This window comes from Poecile atricapillus, chromosome 3 (assembly GCF_030490865.1).
Source record: "Poecile atricapillus isolate bPoeAtr1 chromosome 3, bPoeAtr1.hap1, whole genome shotgun sequence".
NCBI classification, from domain to species: Eukaryota; Metazoa; Chordata; class Aves; order Passeriformes; family Paridae; genus Poecile; species Poecile atricapillus.
Genome location: NC_081251.1, coordinates 6,417,606 through 6,432,372, shown reverse-complemented (window position 1 = coordinate 6,432,372; position 14,767 = coordinate 6,417,606).

Genomic DNA, 14,767 nt, shown 5'->3' with positions numbered 1-14,767 from the left:
TGCACACAACTGCCTGGGCTGCTGCACTTTCAAAGGGTGGCCCTCATGGTTCTGAGAACTTCAAAACAACTCACCCTGGGCCTGGGATTGGGCTCACTCCATCTCACCCCAGTGACAGGTCTGGGTTTGTGCCTGTCCACATGTGCAATTGCACATCCCCACCTCAGCTGGTTTAATGAAGCTGAGGAAACAAACACAAAACCATCGAGCCGTACTGATTTTATGTCACTGCCAGGTTTTGCACTCAACTTGGGAGCCAGGGAGATAAAATACAGCTCATTTTGTTGATGCCAGTGAGGTTTAAAACTCAAGACAAATTAATTGCAGCTGTATTTTTTGATCGTTGAAGGCCATTTCGTGAAGCATTTGTTAAAGATGCCACTTAAGGAGGAATTTCCTGACTGCACAAGTTAATAACTTTAAAACTGCTACTCAGGCTCTCTGCAAATGGGGCTTTGTGCTGCAAATCTCTTTGAGGCTCATAATTCAATCCTATTTAAAAACAAATTTTCTTAGCTTTAGAGCAATGAATATTTAAATGCTACCAGTTGAACAATTTTCAATTTTGAGATAATTTCAAAGCCAGGAGAGTTTATAGCATTCAGCTACACCACCATGCTTCAGCATCTGAATTGATCTGAACCGTAGCTGACTCTTAAGCAGCTTAAACAGCTATAAAAGGTTAGACTAGTTTAAAGGGTTAGAGTAGTTTGAGCAGAATATCGTGTTTTCAGGGCTTTGGTTAAAGAAATGAGAGTTCACAGGCTGTCAAGCCAAGCAGCTCCAGAAGAAGGACATGACAAGTTTCACTAGAAAAGCTCTCTGAAGCACTCAGCATGCTCTCTGCCTTCAAACCTTGTCTGATTTATTTTTTGCTGAGAAAAAATAAAGAAGAAAAAGGAAATGAAAGGAGTATGTTGAACATTGACACAAAATGCAGAACATAGGCAAAATGTTTGGGAAATGCTGTGAAGATGGGTTTGCACTGACAACAGCCTTGTTTCTCTGCCTGTATTTGACACTTCTTCAGTACAAACCACTTCAAAACACAGTAATGCTCTGTAAAGTGGCAATGAAAAAAACACATGAGTTTTGCTGTGCTCATGTTTAGCCCCCTGATGTCAGATACATACAAATTAAAAACTGAAGGATGAAGCTTTTAAAAACTCTGTTGGCAAGCCCAAGCCAGATCTGCACAAGCTTTTGGCCAGGGTGATTATTTCAGATGGGAAAGCAGACAAGGGGAGAAGGAGGGTTTGGGGCTTTTTTTATTTTTTTGTTTGTTTGTTTGTTTTTTGTTTTGTATTGTTTTGCTTTGCTTTTTGTATTTTTGTGGTTTTTGTAAGAGATATTTATGCCACTCCTAACCATAGGAATGGCCTCTGTGTCCATTATAATTTATTCCTTTTGACTAAAAGCCATGCATATGCCAGTATAGTCACTCCATCTGTGCTGTTAATGCTGGACTGTGCAAAAAAACGATTCAGGTTTTGTTGGGCACAAGAGACAGAGGGAAGACCCCTTAGCTTGGCACAGCACAGATGGATGAACATAGGGAATCTGTTTCCAGGTGTTTCTCTAACTGCACTGGCATTAGGACAGCATCTGTGCTGGCACGAGCCTCCCACACCTGTGCCACAGAAGCAACATGAGAAACAGTGCAGCTGAGGTGAGCTGCAAAGGCTCTGCCAGGGCTGTCTCTGCTGCAGCTGCTTTACATCAGCCTGAGGGTTAAGGGAATGGGACAGGGCTGATGTACCAGTCTGCACCATGTCCCACTCCCCCCTGGTTCTGTCCCTGGCTCCAGAGGAGATTTCTTGGAAATGCATAATCACGGGCGATGTAATTTCCTCTGCAAACCCTCCTGTCTCTGACTGTTTGTGGCTTGGGGAGAGCCTGCAGCTCCTGGGCTCTCTGGGTGTTGGCTGACCCTCTGTGGGCTCCTCTCCTGTGACCACCCAGGGGTCTCTGGAGAAAGCAGGACAAGCCTTTGCCATCCAAAGCTTCTGTGTCAGACCTTGTACCAAACACTGGCTGATTTGTCTGTTTTGAGCCTGGCAACCCCAGCTGAGGCCCTTATCAATCTATTTATTTATTTATTTTTATTTGTCGTTGGCTGAAGCACTGAACAGCCTGTCCTCTCCCAGTTCTGTAAGCCTCACCATGCTTCCACCCACCTCTTTTCAAGGACAAGAACTCCTGACCTACTCATATTTGATCTTCCCTGCATCCCTTCGAACTTCTGCCCTTCTGCCCATGGTGAGCTGTGATGATGGATGAGGCAGGGCCACTTCCACATCAGGATAATATCCTGACAGCATTATTGCTGCAGAAGAAAATGCCAGCCCTGACCAAATATCCCCTCTGAGGGTATTGCCAGGGTTTTCATCAGGGATGGGATATTTAGCATCACCACGGTAGGATCCAGGCAGTCACTCAACTGGAAAAATAACTCAGGTGCTGTGTAATGAGATGTGACAGAAATGTAGCAGTAAATGATTTAATTACTCAGCCTGTTTCAGTGATGGTGCCAGGATGGATGCAGCGGTGCTGAGACCCTGCTGCTGACAGCAACATCCTCCCGTAGCCCAGCAGCATGCCTGGGGCAAGCCTGTGGCTTCTGACTTCCCAGCTCACCAGAAATATACTCCAGAATTGAATTAAACTATTTAGAGCAGGTTTATTAGTGGTATGGCTGATGTGTGTGTGTGTATATATACACTGAATTATTCCTTACACTGAGGGCTCCAGCAATCCCATTGCTTCAGTCTTCTTCTTCCTCACCATTTCACTTCTACTCACTCCCAAACTGCTCCTGTCTCATTCCATCTTATCTCCATAGTCTCTTAGAACACTTTTTTTTAACAATAACATCACTGTCCAAGACTATGATGTTCCCACCAGTTCCTACTTTTTCCAGTTTCTCTGTAGACACACAGAAAACATCTGGGTTGTTTTTGTTGTTTTTTTTTCAGAGCAAGCACTCAGCACTTCCAGGAACTGTGTGTCTTCAACAAGCAGCAATATGTGTGTTTTTTTAACAGCATCCCGCCCTTGCTTTAACTGACTTTTAATATGTCCCAGAACTGGGTGTTCTGGGACATATTTCTCCATGGCTTTGGGCTCTGGGTTAGGGTTAGAGCACCAGGACGTGCTGATCTGGCAGGATTTTGTAACCCCTCCGAAGCTGGCAAGTGACAGATCCCCTTCTCCCCACAGCACTTTGCAAAGATATTTGGAAGTAAATAACTTCTGCATCACCTGCATTAGGACTTTTCCTGCATTGCCTGGGGTTTCTGGCTTGTGAAGCATCTTTTGGGACAAGCCACCAAAAACTTCCCAGATGACGGAAGGCACCAGCCAGTTTCATCATCCCTAAAGCTTTCCAGGAAACCCCGACTCAGAAATTCATGTTCCCCTTCCCTCGTCCCGTCCACCACCCTGGCCCAGCAGTGGTCAGGCTTGGGAGCCGAAGACATCGTCACAGAAATGAGTCAGAAAATGCACGATTTTGAGGGGGAAATTCTTTATGACAGGTCTTTCTGCTGCGGTTTTGCAAGCAGATCACCTCCAGCTTGGCTGGAGTGATTCTCCGTGTCTCGTCGAAGGGTTTTCGCCCTCTGGAGGCTGACATTAGCAAATCAAACGTAAAAGAGAAAAAAGGCTCAAACCTTACATTTGCAGAAATGCAGCCCCCATGAGAATAAATATGCAAAGAGCTGATGAGCTCCAAAGTGCTTGTACTGAAAAGCTGGGCACAGACTTATGGCAATAAGAGAATCACAGAATGGTTTGGTTGGAAGGGACCTGAAAGATCAGCTCGTTCCAACCTCCCTGCCATGGACAGGAGCACCTTCCACTATCCCAGATTGCTCCAAGCTCCATCCAACCTGGCCTTGGACACTTCCAGGGATCCAGGGGCAGCCACAGCTTCTCTGGGCACCCTGTGCCAGGGCCCCACCCCCCTCACAGGGAAGAATCTCTTTCTAATAATCAATCTAAATTTCTCCTGTTTAATTTTAAAACCATCTCTCCTCTCCCTGTCACTATCTGCCTCTGTAAAGTCACTCTCTCTTTTCCATAATCCCTCTTTAGGCACTGGAAGGAGCAAAAATGTGACACTTAAAATATAAGCTCAGGCTTGTTTTGTACTAGGCTTGATTTAGTTGTACTTACTCACCTGTCTTACTTTATTTCCCTATGTATTTCTGCCATGACTTCATCCCAGTTCCCTGAAGACTGTGATAGCCTCCTCATGTTCCTGTGGAGTTTTCTTGTCAGCCTCTTTATCTCCTCTGTCAAGCTGCACACAGCTCAGCCTCACGACTCCCAGGGGAGCAGAGAGAGGGCTGAGCATGGAGGCACAATGCCAGGAACATGCCCGACAGAGGCTGCTGTCCAGGCACCAGGGATGTGAATCAGTGAGCTGGAGGCAGAGACACAGAACATCCCCTCCCAGCCCTGCTCCCAGGCAGGACACCCTGTATTTTGTGTTTGCTTTCTTCCAGCCAGCCCAGGTCCCTGCACATCTGCCAAAAAAACAGCTGGAAGCCAGATGTGTGAACAATAGCTAGCACCTAGCTCCTACCAGAGACAGAAATTCCCATGGGTGCTGGCACATGTTAGGAGCCTATATGGGAATGATGCTGCTAAACATATTTTTGGACAGGATCTTTTTGTATAGAGCATTACTGGAGGACAAACTTTTTAGCTATGTGTGTTGGAATAGTACACAGGGTGATGGTTTTAAACTGAAGGAGGATTGATTTAAATTAGATAGAAGTGCTTTACAATTATTATGTTGGAACACTGGCACAGATTGCCCAAAGAAGTTGTGGATGCTGCATCCCTGGAGGTGTTCAAGGCCAGGTTGGACAGGGCTCTGAGAAAACTGATTTAGTTGAAGATGTCATTGCAGGGATCTTGGACAAAATGACCTTTAAATGTCCCTTCCAACTTAAACCATTCTATAATTCTATAACACAAAGCATGTAGCAGATAGGAGGGGTACCAAGGATTATCAGATTTCCACAGCCTCAGAAGCCTTTGCTCTTTTCTCCTGACACCTTCTGTCCATTCAGCTGTAAGAAGGAAATGTCCAGCTGTGATCTGTACACACAAAGAGCTCAAAAAGTTCCCATATTCCACCAATATGTCACAGTTCTACCCTACCACCCCTGACTGGGAGAGGTGTGCAACACCATGAGCCCTCTTACCCTGCTCATCTTAATTCCCGATCTCCACAAGGTGCCCACCTCCACCTCAGCAACATTCAACACTTCTGCATGGGGTCAGCTCCATCCCACAAGGGATGAAGGGAAAGGCACATGTTTTTTCCAGAGGGAAAACCAAAGCTGGCGGGAAAACAAGGTCCAAACAGGAGGGGGATCATAAGGAAAACCTAGATGGGATTTTCCACATTCTTGGTCCTTGATCCAGAGAAGTCACAAAGGTTTATCCAGTGCCAACTGTCCAGTCCTACAGACTAGGCTTGGGTTGGCAATTAACTTCTCCATGGGACTAATCTGACTTCCCATCAACCTGAGCTGGTTGATGTTCTGCACTGCTGCCAGTACAAGGTTCACAGGTCACTCAGTCACCCACAGGCTGAGCTCTGGGCCAAGAGCTCATCCCTGTCCAGGACCACACCAGCCACCATGGCTCCCTGGGGCCAACACCAGCAAGTCTGTGCAGGGCTTGGCTCAACAGGCTTTGATTTTTCTTGGTCCCTCAACACCTGAACCCACACAGCCAAGACTTGAGGAGATATTCTTTAACGTCCAAGAGAGAGTCTTCCCCTGCTTGGACAGGCCTGAACTAGGGATAAAGCATTCTGCAAGTCTAACCAAAAGAAAAAATCCATGTGCAACTTCCTCTGTCTCAATAAAAAAGCAAGACCATATCCAGCTGTGCATTATTGGGGTTGTTCTGTCCTGATTCCCATCTTAGGAGGTTTGAGGGCAATTTTGGCAGGTTGGCTCCCTGGGTGTGGCACTGGTTGTGGGAGTGAGCTGAGAGAAGATTCCCCCCTATTTTCAAGGCTGTTATCTTGTGTCCATGAAACAAGTTAGATTTCAGCAAAAGAGAAGGACATGTCACCCCACACAGGGACAAAGCTGGGACAGGAGACGCTTGTCACAAAACCCCCAGCAGTTCTGGGTACCACAGACAACATCAAGAGCAGGACAACATCAGTTTGTTGCAGTACCTGTGCAGCCCTCCTCATGCCAGAAACACAATTCCCATCTCCTGGACGCAGGAAATTGCTCAATAATTTAAAACTGTGCTCTAGAACAGAGGTAAACACTCTTTGGTGGAGGAGTGGAGGTACATTCCAGTGCTGGGGTACATCTGGTGTGTGCTGAGGTTGTCACATTGAAGCAGAAGCCATCAGGGCACTGTCACAGCATGTGGTGAGAGAGGACAGTCACAGATCTCAGAGGGGTGTGATCACTGCTGCAGATTTGGGGTCAGCTTTGCCAGTGCTTTGCAGGGAGCCCAGGAAGGCGCCAGCGATGTTTTGTATTCTGTCTGCAGGGCTGGGATTTGTACAGCTGAGCAAGTTTTAATGTGATGTTTTCTGAGGCAAGAGATGTGGAAGCCTAAACTGACGCTATTACAAAGCTCCAGTCCAAGCAGTGGCACATTTTAAATAAGCAATAAAGATGCAAGAGCAAGCCAGTACCAAACAGCAATCCCACTGTAAGATCACAGAGCCATGACCAGGCACAACCTCATTTTTTATGCATGTTAAAATAATTGGAAATTTGCCTTGTGCTTGTTCTTCATCTTATTAAAGGACTTGCTGCAATGAGGACAAAAGGGGTCATTTCCAACGTTTTTAGTGCTCTGCACAATTTCTTGGCTGGGGTTCACATTGTTCCAGTAAACAGTTACCTGGTTGTTTACTGGAAAAGCCGGGATTCCAGGACTTCTTTGGAAGATGATTTAATAATCTTGCACATCATTTTGCACTTGGATAAGCAGGCCAGCAGCCAAGGCTTGAGCCAACAACAGGGTCTGCTGTGGACTTACCTCCTGCCTCGAGCAGCACTGGTGTGCAGGAGCAAGAAACCCAAGGAGTGCACAAACATGGCACAGTCTCTGCAGCTCTAGCATGTTTCCTCATGCCTGATGTGCACATGCCATATTAGCAAAATGTGAGCATTTGACTCAGCCTGGCCTGCACTGAACATGAGTTGGAGACCCAGCAAGTAAACAACCCCATAAGTCATCCTCCAGCCAGGCTGCCAAGAGGCTCTTCAATACCCAGGCAGAATTCAATGGGTGCCACTCTGCCAGACTGTGTCTGCATCCTGCTGCTAATGGGGAAAAATCATCGCCATCGAGCTCCCCTTTGGTTCATCTCAGCACACACAGACAGCTGATCCTGCAGGCTAATTCCCAGCTGGCCCAGTCACAGGAGAAGGAAAGGGAAGCTCACTTCAGACACAGCAGCACAACCCTGCCTTGCTCAGGCCATGGTGACTCACGAGGCGGAATTGCACCATCTCAGCGTGACATCTGTGGGTTCCACCAGACACAGACATGCCACGTGATGTCCAGCACATTTCAGGAAGCATCTGGTGCCTCCACTTTGCTCCAGAAACTGACTTTTGGCACGGTCATGTTGAACACTGTGTAGTGCCTGGTCATCACCCACTGGGTAGTCATGTGTGTATCTGTGAATGATAACTGTAATCAAACAGGTGGAAAGTTCTCAGCTGTAAAGTTCTTTGCCTGTGGAGGAAGAAGAGGAATCAGACCTATGTGAGAAATTAAATCCAAAACCAGGAGGACAAAAAAAAATTTTTTTTCCCCATTTCTAAACTGTCTCTGACCTATCACCGTTTTACAGATGTCCCTACATGTCCACTGGGAAAGCTGAGTGAAGACTGCTGCCTTCCTGGGATCATGGAATTACAGAATGGTTGGAGTTGGAAGGGACCTTAAAGATCATCTAGTTCCAACTCCCCTGCCAAGGGCAGGGAACAGCTACCCCAGCTGCCATCACCACTTGCCTGGGAGCTGCAAAAGTCAATAAAATTGGGCAAATGCGATTTTTTGTGAATGTTTTACCTGTACCTGCCATCCTACAGAGTCTTTGTACATCACATGTGCTGTTTGCCTGTCCCATGAGTGAGGCACACATGGCACATCCCACTATTTGAGAAAGAACAGGGACAGGAGGAAAATGGCATGCCAAGGATAGAAAAGGTGATGGTGAAGAAAAGAAAAATAAGAAAGAAGCTATGAAAGACAGAAGCAATAAAAGATAATCCCTGTAGAAAGCTACAGCAGAGCTCAACAAGATGATGACACATGTCCCTCTGGGTTCATTAACCACTAATAGGATTTATGAGAAAGATTTGTCACAGTCTCAGGAGTATTTAGGAAAATAAAAAAAATAATCTGGAAAAAATCTTACACCCTATAAACATCTATCCTTTCTAATGAACACTTAATGCTTGTTAAGAGTGATGGAAATAAAAGGAGCCAAATGGGAGGCAAGTGGGCTCCAGTTTGAGATGAAGCCCCTGAGGTGAGTGAGGACCTGGAGTCCTTGGCTCACACAGGTATTTAGGGCTGTGCAAGATACCCTGAGCATCTGTCCTGGCCCCTGACCACCACTTGGTGGCTATTGATGCCCCACAAGTGGAACCTGGAGCTCATATCTCTGTCTCTGATGCCCATGAGCACCCCAATAATCCCTGAGAGCTTCAGTAAAACAAAGTAAAAGAGCTTCCATGAGCTTTTTTGTATAGGTGCTGCAAATCAAGGGCCACACTCAAGAGAAGAAAGATCACATCCACTTGCAGGGAATGCCACAACAAGAATGGACCCAAATCCTGCACTGTAGCAGGGACAGTCTAAAACAGCTGCTGGGGATCCAGGAGTGCTCACCCTTGCCTGGGTAGTGAAACAACCAGGCAAGAACCTACCTGAAATATCTGCCTATCTGTGCCACCAAAGCCAGCACTGGGGACACTGGGGTGGTTGCTGTTGCACCCTGGCTCCCCCACAGAGCAAAGCTTCTCAAGGTTTTCTTCCTGTCTTCTGGACTTTAGGAGCCCTAAATACAAATCAATTAAGTAATGCCTGAGGCATTTGCAATGCCCTGTGCAAAACCACTCTGAAAATCCCCAGCTCTGAACACGAGGTGGCAGGCTGGCCCCAAGATGGGGAGCAGCCAAGGCAGCTGAAATGGCCAGAAATGGCCCTTTGTCAGCACAGAAAGGTGGTGACACGGAAGCTCAGCTCCTTCTTGTCACCTCTCAGAGAAGAGAGAAAGGGCACAAGGTTCCTGTGGGTCTTGAAGTGACTTGGGGGGAGGAGTATGAGGTGAATGACCACGTACTGTGAAGAGATGTGAAAAGATGGTGTCTAAAACCACCTCCAGCTTGGGAGGAGGATGACTGAGGTAGGGGTGCCCACTGTCTGGTCATGGGGATGGTGGGATGCTGCCTGGAAATTAGGTACTGGCAGCACCCTCAACTTGCCCACTTTAGTGGTTTGGCTCCCAGGGCTTGGGGTCAGAGTGAAGATGGCACAGCCAAGAGCTGATCCCATTATTTGGACCTGTCTCACACATAGGGGTGTCCATTAGCACAAGAGGAAACAGCCTCAAGTTATGCCAAGGGAGATTTGGATTTGATATCAGGAAAACATGTCTGCAGGGAAAGGGTGGTCAAGCATTGGAACTGGTTGCAGAGGGAACTCGTGGAATCAGCATCCCTGGAAATGTTCTAAAGGCATGAGGATGCGGTGCTTAGGGACATGGTTTAGTGCTGGTCTTGGCAGTGCTGGGTTAATGGCTGGACTTAGTGATCTTAGCAGTCTTTTTCAACCCTAATAATTCCACGGATTTGTCTGGTGACCACTGGGCTGTTTCTAAGTCTGATTACCTTGACCCTGACTCTGCCCCTGCCCTGCAAACTCTTTGCAGCTTGACCTCAGACCTGCCTCATCACCTCAACTTGCCTGAGGACTTGGACTGTTGACTGAGCCAGCCACTGTCCTCAAAGTGCACCAAAGGTGCACCAGGCACTTTGGCAGGGGAGAAAGGAGGGCCAGGGTGCTCCTCACCAGGTGCAGGAGTGCAGCAGCCACAGGGAACACAGAGCTCCCAGAGGAGCAGGAGCTTCCCACGGCTCGTGGGGCTGCTTGTCCTGCAGGTTATTCACAGTTCACAATTTAGATGATGCTGCAAGGAGTGCAAGCACGGTGGCACTGTGGAAAGAGCAGTCTAATCCTCCAAGTCTGACATCCACCGTAGCTGCTGGCAGTGGAGAGCAGAGTTTGGCTGATGTTGGCACCTGAACACACCGCACTGATGGCTTCATGCTCCTCCCTCCTGCCAGCTGACAGCATCCCCAGTTCATTAAGCTGATTTGCATACAGCCCTGTGTGAGGTCGTCAGGAGGTGCCAGGCACACGAGAGAAACATCGTGAAAGCTTCACCGGAGGGAACAATCCAAGGAAATCCCAGTGCTCGAGCTCCAGTTTGCCTCAGCGGAGGGGAATTCAATTAAGGGCTGATTTGATTCGTGTAGCTCAGAGTAAAGCCAGCTGACTGGGTGTTGGACATATTTTTGGCTCTGCGTCAGCCATAAATACCAGGAATTGCTTTAAGGAGGCTGGAACAGACCTCCAGGACCAAGCCCATCCCTGGATGCCAGCTGCAGAGTCAGGGTGGGCAGCAGAGGCAGAACTGCCCCTCGCTGATGGAGAATTTCTGTGTGACTGCTTGCAGGGGTTTTCTCCCCTCTGTGGGAGGAGAATGCAGATTTTGGCTGTGCTGGGTGTGTCCTGCCCTCCAGCCCCTGAGCACCGTGCGGCTCCTCAGAGCTGGGCAGCTCAGGGCAGCAGAATCCCACCTTCCCACTGCCAGGGCTTTTGATCCCGCGGGTGCCTCCCTGGGGACACTGAGATAAGGACAGTCACCAGTTAAGATCAAGCATTGCAGAAGTGATTAGGTATCCTGTGTAACTCATTATCTTCCTGTTAACATTTTCCTTTTCTTCCTTTGAAAACCCACTGTTTGTTAAACCAACTGATTCATCCTTTGCCAGCGCACCAGTGCCCAGCTTGGTTTCCTCCTCCCAGGTTTCTGGCTGGAATGACTCAAGATGGGTGGTTTCCTAGTGATCCACCCCATCTGAGCCCACCTCTGCTGGGTACCTATTAAATCCTATTAACCCCTGGCTGCCCTAAAGCTCGGGGAACTTGCCCTCCTTGTGAGTGCATAGGGAATTTCAGCTTTTGTGTGCCAAGGGCTGCTGTGCTCATAAAATTAATGAGAACTTTTCTCTCTGACAACAAGAGCCCCCACACAGCTGTGCTGCTGCATAAACACAAATCAGCTCACGAGACTCCCACGGGCACCTTGTGTGTCCCCAGGGTCCCTCTGTGCCCGAAAATGCTCGTGGACTGGCAGTGCCGGCAAAACTGCAGTTCCTGCTCACACTGGGAATAGAAGAGCTGCATGAAGCTTCCCAGGAGCAGGATGAGACCTGAAGGCACATCCAGAGCTGCTGCTTGCTCGCTGCAGACAGCGCAGGGCACACGGAGCAGCCCTGGGAAGCAGGGAGCAAGCATCGCTCAGAGACCAGCACAAATGAGATGTTCATTAATTCCCTCAAAACTTCCCATATGCTCGGGGAGTTGGAGGGTCCTTCTTAATGGAAAACTCATTTGCAGTACAAAGCAGTCCCCTGGGTTGACAGCATGGAGAGCTTTCTCATCTGCTCAGGGAGCAAAATGGAATTGCACAGCTCCCAAAGGGAGGAATGAACTGATTTAAAAGGATTTGCCCTTCACATCTAAAGAAAGTCATTGGAGCTGTGCTTGAGGTCCCATGAGAAGTATCTATGCAAACATCTTGCTTGTCTGAATAAAACAAGGACTTCTTGGTAGCACTGGGGAAAATTCCTCTTTAAATATAATATTTAAATGTGAGGATACAAATTTTCTGCTGAAACCACTCAAAAAGGAAAATTCATGTGGGTGAGTTCACTAGGCCTTATTTCCTCTCCTCTGTGTGACACATGGGGGTTGAATGGAACTGATCATCTCCTCACAGTCTTAACCATGTCCCTTTCTTGTCCCTGACCAGTGGCATCTCAACCAGTTCCTCCATCTGCCACTTTGCTTCATCCTGCTACAGTGGCTCCAAAAACCAGCCCAGAAAACATCCACAAGGTTGCCTGCCAGCTCCATGGGCTGAATCCACTGCTTCAGCAGGGCATCCTCCAGGTGCCAGGGACGGGAGGCCAAAGGGAGCAAGAGCAGCCAGGCTCTCTTACAGCAATGATGAGCTGCTAGGGCAGCTTGACTGGAGCATGCCATGCTGTCCTGATGGGGCTTATCCCAGCTAAAAGCTCAGCTAAAAACTGGGACAGGGATCCAGGAAGGACTGAGCAATGAGTGTGCTGTTTAGAAGAGCTGTGTCTCCCAAGGACTTTGAACACTGTTGGTAACTTACTGCTCACAATGTCTCAGTTCTGCCAATGGAAAGGATGGATGGAGTTGTCTGGCAAATTTTGAGGCTGGTACAAAAATCTCAGGATTTCTGCAGCAATTCTAACATAAAAGTAGTCAGACAGGCTCTTGCTAGACAACTACAGCTAAACCTATCATTTTCAATGCTTGGCAAAGACCGCACTTTAGTATTAAGTAAATATTCCGTTCTTGGAAACATTTCCCTTTAGAACAAGCAGGCTGGATGAAAGGCTTCCCTGACTCTCCCTACGACAAAAAAAACTCACCGAGATTTATTTTCTTGCTCAGCCAGCAGTGCTGCTGGACACCCATACCTCAGGTTTTCCTTCCTGCTGCTATCCTGTCTGCTTATCAGAGAGTATCACCTGTTTACTCAAGACAAGACAAACAGACTTTGCTCATCTGAAACCTCTCAGAGACATCCTACAAGCATCCTTTGTAGCTGAAACTGGACAGCCTGCAATCAACAGAAGCACACAGCTCAGGCTGGTGCATTAATGTGGATTTCTAAGGAGAACTGAAGTGAAAGCTGGGTTACACTCCACCTGGAACAGCTGCTTCAGAGCAGAAGGAGGAAGCAAAAGCTGCTCTTCCCATCAAGGTCAGGGGGAACTGGTGCCTGTCCCATCTGACCTTGATTTTTGGCCATGGGAGCAGACACTATGGCCATGTGTGCACAGATTGGTGCTGCCCAGATGAATAATCATTGGCTGGTGGTGCTGTGCGGACCTTGGCAGGACTAAAGCCCAGCAGCAGCGAGGGGCTCTGCTCTGAGCCTGAGTGTGCTGAGCTAGATGCTGTGGAAAGGATCTGGAGAAGGGAGAGAGAGCAGGGAATGTTCCATATCCACCCAATCATGTCCCCCTAATCCACATCCCCTTCACCTGCGGCCACTGGCACAGCCTCACCCCCGTGAGACCCTTCTGAGGGGTGTCAGGGACAGAAAGTGTGCATTCTTCACTGGGGTTAGGACAGGGACAGGGCTTTCAAGTGCAGACCAGTCCCCATAAATTTATCTTGCCAGCTTCCCTTTCGTAACAGGAAGGATAGCGGGCAAACAATAAATGCAGGAAATGTGCAACTGACCCAGACAAAGGTAGAAGGTTTGCTCTGGATCAGTCTTGTGTGCAGATGGGAACAAGGAGAAAAGACAGTGCTGGGAGCTTGTCAGTCTTCCTCATGGATGTTTTTTAACTGAGAAATATTAGTTTGTCACAAATGAAGTGTTGTGGAAATGTGCCTAACTCCACAAATCTGTGGATGGAGCACTGACAGCATTACACATGCTAGAAACCAGCTGGAAATGATGAGGTAAATCATCCACACCCATGGATAAGGCTCTGCTTCAATCCAAGTATCATTTATCAGATAATTAAAGGGTTTTTTTTTATTATTTCAAAATATTTTCCTTATATTTCCTTCTCTTAGAGACCCTATTAGAGATTCTCATTTAAGGTCCCAGAGCAGGATATATGTTTTGCAGTATTTGATGGAATTTCCGCTGGAGGCAAAATCCAGCTTTCAGCCACCTCTAATCTCAACTGTTTCAGTCTCCATTAGCCAGTCCTTTGGACAGATCTGACACTCCAAAAATTGGGCTGAGAGAGAGCCTGTGAGGTATTAGCCCTTCTGTAAGGATCAGCGTGTTCAGGGATGTGGGACTAAGGAGGAAGAGTCCCAGAGGAGGATCTCTACCTGCCAGTTCACAGGTGTAATAGTCCTCTCCATCCACCCTTGTCAATGGAGGATTTCTTCTGGTGCCAGTGAAGTTATGTTGGCACAAAAGCAGAGTGAGAGAAAATTCAAGCTAAATATTTCTGTCCTTTCTGTTCAACTGGGACCGTAAGAAGGTCAAACCCATGCCCAAAGTCAGCTGAGTTTGCTGAAAGCCCTCTGTAAGCTAAGATTGGGGTTTATTTTCATATACACAGTCCACTGTTGATATTTGTAATCCATTTGTGTGCTAACCATTCAGAAAGAACAACCTTTGTGTTGCACTAAGAAAAGGGTGCAACGGGTGTGTTGGTTAATAAACACAGAGGCCTTTTAAATCCATAAACAGCATTCTTGGGATGCGTTAACCTGATTGTTTGGTATTGCCCTGCCCTGTGCTCCTCTTTCTCTCTCTTGGAAGGGTTTTTGGGATGTGCAGTGGGAGTTTTCTGTCCAGGTCTGTTCTGTACTGAGCCACAATCCCACAGGCCTTCCAGTCATTTCTAGACATTAGTTCTGAAAGGCTGTTGGGGGAAAACAAGTCTGGAAGATG